Raw genomic sequence first — 8091 nt, 5'->3', positions numbered from 1 at the left:
AGCTTTTATAGCACAACACGATGAGCTACTGTATGGCTATCCAACTCTGCTGCTTGAGCAGTTGAGGTAATTAATGGTCCCAAATTCAACAAAATTTTCATATGTTTACAACGTGGCAACACGTTGTCCAATACCTTTTCTTTCCGGGTAGATCAGAAAGCATCTCATGCCCACCCACTCACATGGCCCAAAATATTATATGGTCCGAAGAGTCAATTTAAGTGCAAGAGGGGCTTTCTACTTCCAAAAGCTCATATCTCTCTCTCTCTACTTGTTTATCCATGTCCCAAATCCTATTAATTAATGATGTTAATGGGAGAGCTACTCTCCTCCCTAGCTAGCATAATACATGAGTCTGTATGTTTAAGCAATTTTGCTAAGAGAACTTGCTCAAAGAAAGTAATTTATACAAAAAAAATCAACTATTTAAGGGGTGTTTGGCAATAAAATTGATTTGTTTTTCAAAACAAAATCATATAGATTGGTGAACACCCTCTTAATCTGTTTGAGATTGTGTCTTGGTGTTAGGGTGGATCCTTTGACAATATAATGAATGAAATGGGATTGGGTGTTAGTTGAGTTCAAAATTATTGAGTACTGTTCAAGGGTAAATCACGTCCAATTTATCTAATGTACGTATTTCCTCCTTGATCATTTTTTTTTTTTTTTTTGAAACCCCTTCTTGATTGCTTAAGATGATCTTTAACTTCCAAGCATTTGCATAGTACGTAGTCGCTTACCCAAAAAAAAATATAGAATGTAGTTTGAATAGAGTTCAAATCAGCCCCCCACGAGATTGCCCCCCACAATGTCCTACAGTACATCTCCGCCAAATAATGAGAACATCTCCCGATGATGACATTATCATTTATGGGATTATCATTGGGAGATGTTCCCAATATAAGGTGGGGATGTGCTGTGGGATGTTGTGGGGGGCTGATTTGGTCTCGTTTGAATAAGTTGTTGGTTGATTTAGCCAACAGTATTAGCTAAGGTTCTGTTTGGGAAGAATGCAAATAGAAATTTATAAAATGCATTCTGGTCCATGTAAATGCAAAGTTAGTTTAGTTTTGCATTGATAAATTTACTTTCTTACCAAACAATTTTTAATTGTAAGAGGTGCAAAAATGAATCCCGAGACTACAATATACCTTTTCAACATTGATCAACTTTGAGTGCAAAAATTTGCATCCACTTTTGGATGTAAACTTTGCTCTCATTTTGAATGCAAATATGTCTTAGAATCTGCATTTTCTGTGATTGTTAAGATACAAATGAATTCTTTCCAAACACTAGCAAAACTAAACAAGAATGCATATATGCACTAAACCAGCATTTGCACTCTTCCCAAATGGAGCCTAAGGACCATAAAAAGAGACCGTTAATTACCCAATGTTGGTTGCAACTGCCTGGATTCTTGGGAAGGACAAACTGGATGTGGACAATTTTTGGCAATTTTTTGCACAAAGTGGGTGTTCTAGAACCTACATTTTAAAGGTTGGATCAAGTAAACACACTTGGTGGAATCTGGATCTCTGCTCTTCACAGAGCACTCCTTACACCAATCACATAGCACATTGCAGCGTGCATTGGGAGAACCTCCCCATGAACGACAATATACAAGTACAAGAGATGTTACCGATGTGCAGCTACAATGTGCTATATATGAAGTTGGTGTGAGGAACAGACCCCATCCAATTTCCACTCAAAATTGGCTTTACAAGACCATATTCTCACCGTTCATACAACCTTTTACAGCCATACAATGAGAATATCTCCATACTTGTATTTTTTTCATGGGGAGATATTCCCAATGCATGGCTGCAAGGGGCTGTTAACGGTCTTGTGATCACTGCCCAAGATCTTACCCTTGTGTGCACTAGAAAGTGGTCCCTTTGCTAAATCATGAGACTGCTGGTATTTTGGTTGTTGAGCATTGCCCTATAGTTGCTAAAACATTCGCCATTTTTAGGAGAATGCACCCAACAGTTATTCGCTCCTCATACATTTAAAAACAAACCGATTAATAAATAGCATGAACCATTGTTAGAACATGTTGTACAAGGTCCAATTTCAAGCATTCTTTTCTTCTTAGGCTCAGCTTGGAAGGGATATAATCAAGCTTTTTTTTTTCTTTCTTTCTTAAATGGCTAATGATATAACTTTGCATTCATACCAATCAATCTTCTATTTTTAAACATATCTCAACCAGTATGTATGTATATAGCTCTAAAAAGGGTGTTTATTTATTTATTGGTAAAAGTAAAACTATGGAAAGAGTGATATCTTTATTGCGTATAAAATGAACTAAAGGTGTTTGATGAAACTCTTTTGTTGCCTTTTCATCTCATGGAACACCATCCTCGGGCGTCGGACCAATCTCTTACGTTTCAATTTGCATCAAACCACCGCCATCACTGGAGCTGCTATCGGTCCCTCTTCTCCTACATTGCACCACTAGTGGTCCTTTAATTACTTTTCAGCTCAGCTTGCATCAAACCATTCATCATTAGTGCCGATATGGGTCACTCTCTTACGTTCTTCTATCTGTTAATTAATTAGTGATGATCTCTTCCTCATCTGTAATGCCACTATCATCCATGCATTATCGAAACATGACCATATATATCAAGTCAGGCAACCGTTGATTTCTGACCAATTGGGGATATATGCATCGATCATAACCAATTCTGTCCATTGACTCCATTCTATTCTATCATTGGCCATGCCTGACCCTAACCCATTACCATCCTTGTCTAAATTTGGTGTTCAAACAGCTTCATGAATCAATTCAAATTCGTGCATGTATGAATGAGAGAGAGAGAGACAGAGAGAAAGGAAAATGAAGGGTACGTGGTAATGGTTGAAGGCATGCAGGCGCTTAGCTCCAACATTCATCTTTTCTCGAAATCAGGGACGTGGGATAACGTACACCAGTATACAACCTTTCTGCAGATCCCATAAAAGGACAGTGGAAGAAGCTGCATGACGTGACGCCCCTCCTAATACTGTTCACGAAAAACGTGAAAATCACTGATGAAGCTCGTGATCCAATATCATTAATAGTACCCACACTGAAAAGCAGCAAACAGAAGGTGTACAGAGCCAGCAGCAGCACCCCCCCCCCCCCATCTCTCATTCTGGCTTGATTTGCTTCAAAATGTAAAGCTTTTTTCCCCTTTTTTTTTATATCCTAGGAATAGTGCATCTGTGAGTGAAGACTGAAGAGGCGAGAGAAGAGAAACCTCGTCAATTGATTCAAGTTGCTCGTATAAATGCCATCACCCATGACAAGTGGTTGGCCATATATTATTCTTTTGGTTGTGTTTCTTGTGAAACAATTAAAACAAAGGAAACTGGACAATTGGCTGGGAGTGTCTCCCATCAATCAAATGGGTGGTCTTAGTCTGTCAAGACAACTCTCCACGTGGCAAGAATCGCATCGATTGAGGGTTATGACTTTGCACTTGCAGCAACAAAATGAAATAAAATTTTGGCCATTCTCTGGAGCAACCAACAAGCTAATTAATATATATATATATATATTTTGTTTGCTTGCCTTAGAGAAATTCTAAGCCGGCCGCCTTTCAGGCTCAGCCATATATATATATATATGATCATCATGATATGGCAACTTAGTATATATGTATACATGGTCGATCGATCGAAGTCTTTTGGCGTCCATTTTTCCATTTGGGTTGATGCTAAAATGTCTGAGAGATGCAATGCCTAGCTGTCCATTTCAAAGTAGCTAGGGAAGAGCTGACAGTATCTTGAGCTGCGCTGTCCGAGTTTTAGCTCTTTCATAGAATCCAATCGATATAATTTATGTGTAATGGCTCATCAAATTAAAACTGTTGTGCGGAAAACCCGATCTTGGTATTGATGCCAAGGTAACAAGAGAGACAAATAAGTAGAAAAGAACAAGCACAAAAAAACAAGGGTTTATGTATAGAGTACAATTTGCTCATCTCATCGCATTCACAGGATCAGAAAATAATCAGAGATAAAAAAAAAAAAATCTGATCTGCTAACAAATAACAAAACCAGAAGAATTATATTAAAGATCAACGCAATCACTCATCTTCAACAAGGAGCTGCTACTTTTAATTTCTTTGTCTTCCCAAGAAAAACACTCTCCCAGGCCTCAAATGGTCCCATGCATGGTTCTCAACTACAGGTCCAGCTTAGAAAGCAATAATAATAACCATTCAGGTCAAAACCAAAACAGTAAAACCCTAGCTCATATTTCAACAGCTTTCTCTGTAAATGGGAAAGCAAGCCCAAGCCCAAATACTACTTGGGTTTCTAATTGTTTGAATTAGTCAGTACTGTGCATGACTGCAATGTGTGTGTAAGTGTGTTGTCCACCATGAACACAACTACTAACCTAAGAATAAGATTATTTAGAGAACCCAGATGAACCCTAACAAAGATTTGGTCTGGCCATGGGGCCATGGCTTGCTTTTCAATTTTGCCACATCTACGAACCGCGCTTATCATGTGGTTCTCTGCTCATGCAGTCACTATATGACAAGTATTCCTTGAATGCAAAGGCAGACTGGTTTCGTCTTGTTCCTCCTAGTACAAGTGGCACACCCACGTAAACTGCAGCCGGACCAATCCTTGTTTGGGGCAGATGGACCACAGAATAGATTAATCATAAATTCAATCTCAATACGTGGAATGAAAGCTACCATGCATTGTCTCTCTCAATCGAATTTGATCGTGTTTTATACCAGAGGAGACTAGATGGGCCACTGATGTGGAACGTCTAAATGATAGGCCACTATAACCAGAAATGAATGACGTTGACGGTCCAATTTATGCACTTCTATTTACTGAATTACAGAGCTTAGGGTGGGGCGGAGAGTCTTCAATTCTTCATATATAGTCTTCAAATTGAAGCTGTGTATAACTAGGTGGATAGTAACCCATTTGGGTCATCCCTTTTCCAATCCAACCCAACACTCCATCTTTTATATCTTTTGAGTTTTGAGGCAACCATGGCCTCTATAAGCTGCCCCCGGCCTTTGGATTAATATAAACTGGATATTTACGTAATAACCCTAGCTACCGATTCCCACAATGGGAAATGTTCATGGATTAGATCAAGGTCATCTTTTATCTCAGCCCATTAGGGTTAATTTTTCAAGAGTAGAGAGAGAGAGAGAGTCATGGAGACTGTTTAGCGGTCACCCCCCTCTCAAGCCACATTGGCACCATGTGTAATGGAAGAGCATAACTAAGAAGAAGTATCCTGCACGGACAAGGAAAAAAACTCCGCCAGGGAAGAGGAAATCTCCCGAAGACATCGATGGACACCCTCATCTCGACAACCCCGTAAGCGCTATCCATCTAAGACACAGACACCCAACTATAAATAGGTATTCCCTGGTTGAGGTAAGGGACCTTTATTAAGATTGCACTCTTTGAGTACCTCTTTGCACTATCTCTTCAGCCCGAAACAGTGCCATTTCAACCTACTCAACCTGGCCACATCCTTCTTGATCTTAGTGACTTGAGCGTTAGAGTACCTACCTAGGGAATAATTCATCGGGCCTCTAACCTTTCTCCTGATTGTAGATCTCAGTGCATGGCTTCATCCTTCCACCTTGACCTCATCTAGTTTAATGGTGACCATTATTCGATTAAAACCAAATTACCGAACCAAAATTTTCAGTTTTGGTTTTTCTAGTTCGATTTTTTTAGTTTTTGGGTAATTCGGTTCGGTTAATTCGATTTTTAGCAATTACAGTTTTTGGTTTTGATTTTCAAATTTAGAAATTCAGTTAACCGAAAAAACCGAATTAATTAAAATTCATTATATAATATATATAATATGTTATATATTTATATATTAATATATTATATATAATGTATTATAATGAGATTAAATTTCATAATATATATTATAATATATATATATATATATATTATAGGTTATAATATCTAATATTATATATATATATATTAATTAAATTCTGTTTTTAACCAAAACCGAACCAAATTTTTTAGTTCGACTATTTTGGTTTTATTATAATTTAGTTTCGATTTCGGTTTTAAAAATTTTGATTTATTCAGTTCGGTTTTTAACTGAAGAAACCGAATGCTCACTCCTAATCCAATTGACAGAACTAGTGTCCTCGATTCAAAATACCTCGGATCGAACAGCATTAAGTACCTATACTTTTCTTTCCATACATAACCAATCAGAGATATTGACCTTGTAGGGGACCCTCCTGATAGCCCATGTGCTCGATCTTCAATCTATATGAGATCTGTATCCCATCTTATATTGGCATTTTTCTGACTGATATTACTTGTTCAAATTTTTAATTAAAAATAAAGAACTATTCTATACAGATGGTGGTTTGGGGGGCTGAAATTTGTTCATTAATTAGTAGAGAGAGAGAGAGTGAGTGATGAGAGGAACTTGTGGACTCTTTTAGCTCTCACCCATCTTGCCACATGGAAGATTCCTGGTCATTCACTACACTTCATTAAATAACTTGGCTGACAATCCTGTTCCCATTATTTCTACCTTTTTGATAGCTAGAGCCCATATTATTTCTACTTAGATGAAAATGCAAATTTTATTTTAATGTTATCGGTAGTGTTTAACGTTTACACATAGATTTCTATGCAAACCAAAAACAAAAACTATAATCCAAATTAAGTTAGATTAGGTTCGACTCATGGACCACTTCTAAATTCATATATTTTATATTAAGAGTGCAATCCACTCGAGTTTTAAGTGAACAGTTCAGGTTTAAATTCGATTCGGCTCGATTTGAGTTCTAATCTCAGGATAAACTTGTTTAATTTTTCATATTTGAATTCAACCAATAAAATATTTGACATGAGCCTGACTTAATATAAATGTATTTTTTAACTTTCGAGCCAAACTTAAACTCGAACTTGAATACAAGTGAATTTTAGTTGAAACAAGCCAAAACATGATGAACTTCAGCTCAACTCGGTTGAATTGCACCCCATTTTACACGAATATGATGCTTTCCTATATAAATCTAAACCAATTTAATTGTCCAAGGTTGTTTTTGATTTGATAGAAAATGAAAAAGCAATAAAAAGTTGAGGGAAATTCATAAAAAAAAAATCACAAAATATGTTAAGAACTTACCCTCAACTTTCTACTCGTCTCTTATATATTTTCTATCAAACCATGAGTAGAATAAAGGCACAGAGGTAGGTTATAATTCTTAATGCGCTATCCCTAGTTGTGCATGTGTCGTTTCTCTTACAAGTATTAATAGAACCCACCTTCCTTATTTCCCATACTGGTACCGACATGAGCCCTGAGATAGACCAATGTCATTTTCTCCTTTCTGACTTAGCATACAAAGGGTTATATATTGAATAGCTAACTACAATAGTTAGGTGGAAACTAGAAGGAGGTTGGTTGCAAATTGACACCATTAAATAATCATGCACGTGTACATCATGTGCCTCTATCCCCCAGTATATATGTCCAAATATATAATTGTCTAATATAGAGTTTAATTATTATTGAACAATATTTAAAATTGACTAAATTTGACCAAAAACATCATTTGATGGTTGAGCCAAATCAGAATTTAGTTGTCTGTTGACTGCCCATGTGGTATTTATACAAGAAAATTAACAAAATCTGGGTCCCACTTGAAGGATGCATGGATAGCAGCTCGATCACACAGAGATCAATAACCAACTCATCAATAATAAATTAAAAAAGAAGGATAGATGAAAGCTTGTGTGTAACTGACTGAGATGAAGACATAAAGGAAAAAGAAAGAAAGGAGATGGAGAGTGAACGCAGGCAGGCATTCAGCAAGTGGAAATTAAAAGTTGTTGAGGCTCAAGTGTTTTATAAGGTATACAACTCCCTGCAAACTAAGAGCCAAGACACATCCCAGTTGAGCAGAGACATTGACGTTTTAGACTTTTAGTTGCTGTTAATGCGTGTGCGCACATGTTTGTGTGGTGTATGAGTTGTAAAGGGCCTCCAAATTGAGTTTATTTTTGCTACGATAATGTTACAGCACAGGTAGGGATAGAAATGGGGTGAGGTGAGTTCGGGGAGGGTTTTGT

The sequence above is a fragment of the Nelumbo nucifera genome, chromosome 1, assembly GCF_055504915.1.
Source record: "Nelumbo nucifera cultivar China Antique chromosome 1, China Antique-T2T, whole genome shotgun sequence".
NCBI lineage: Eukaryota > Viridiplantae > Streptophyta > Magnoliopsida > Proteales > Nelumbonaceae > Nelumbo > Nelumbo nucifera.
This window is presented reverse-complemented; position numbering follows the sequence as displayed.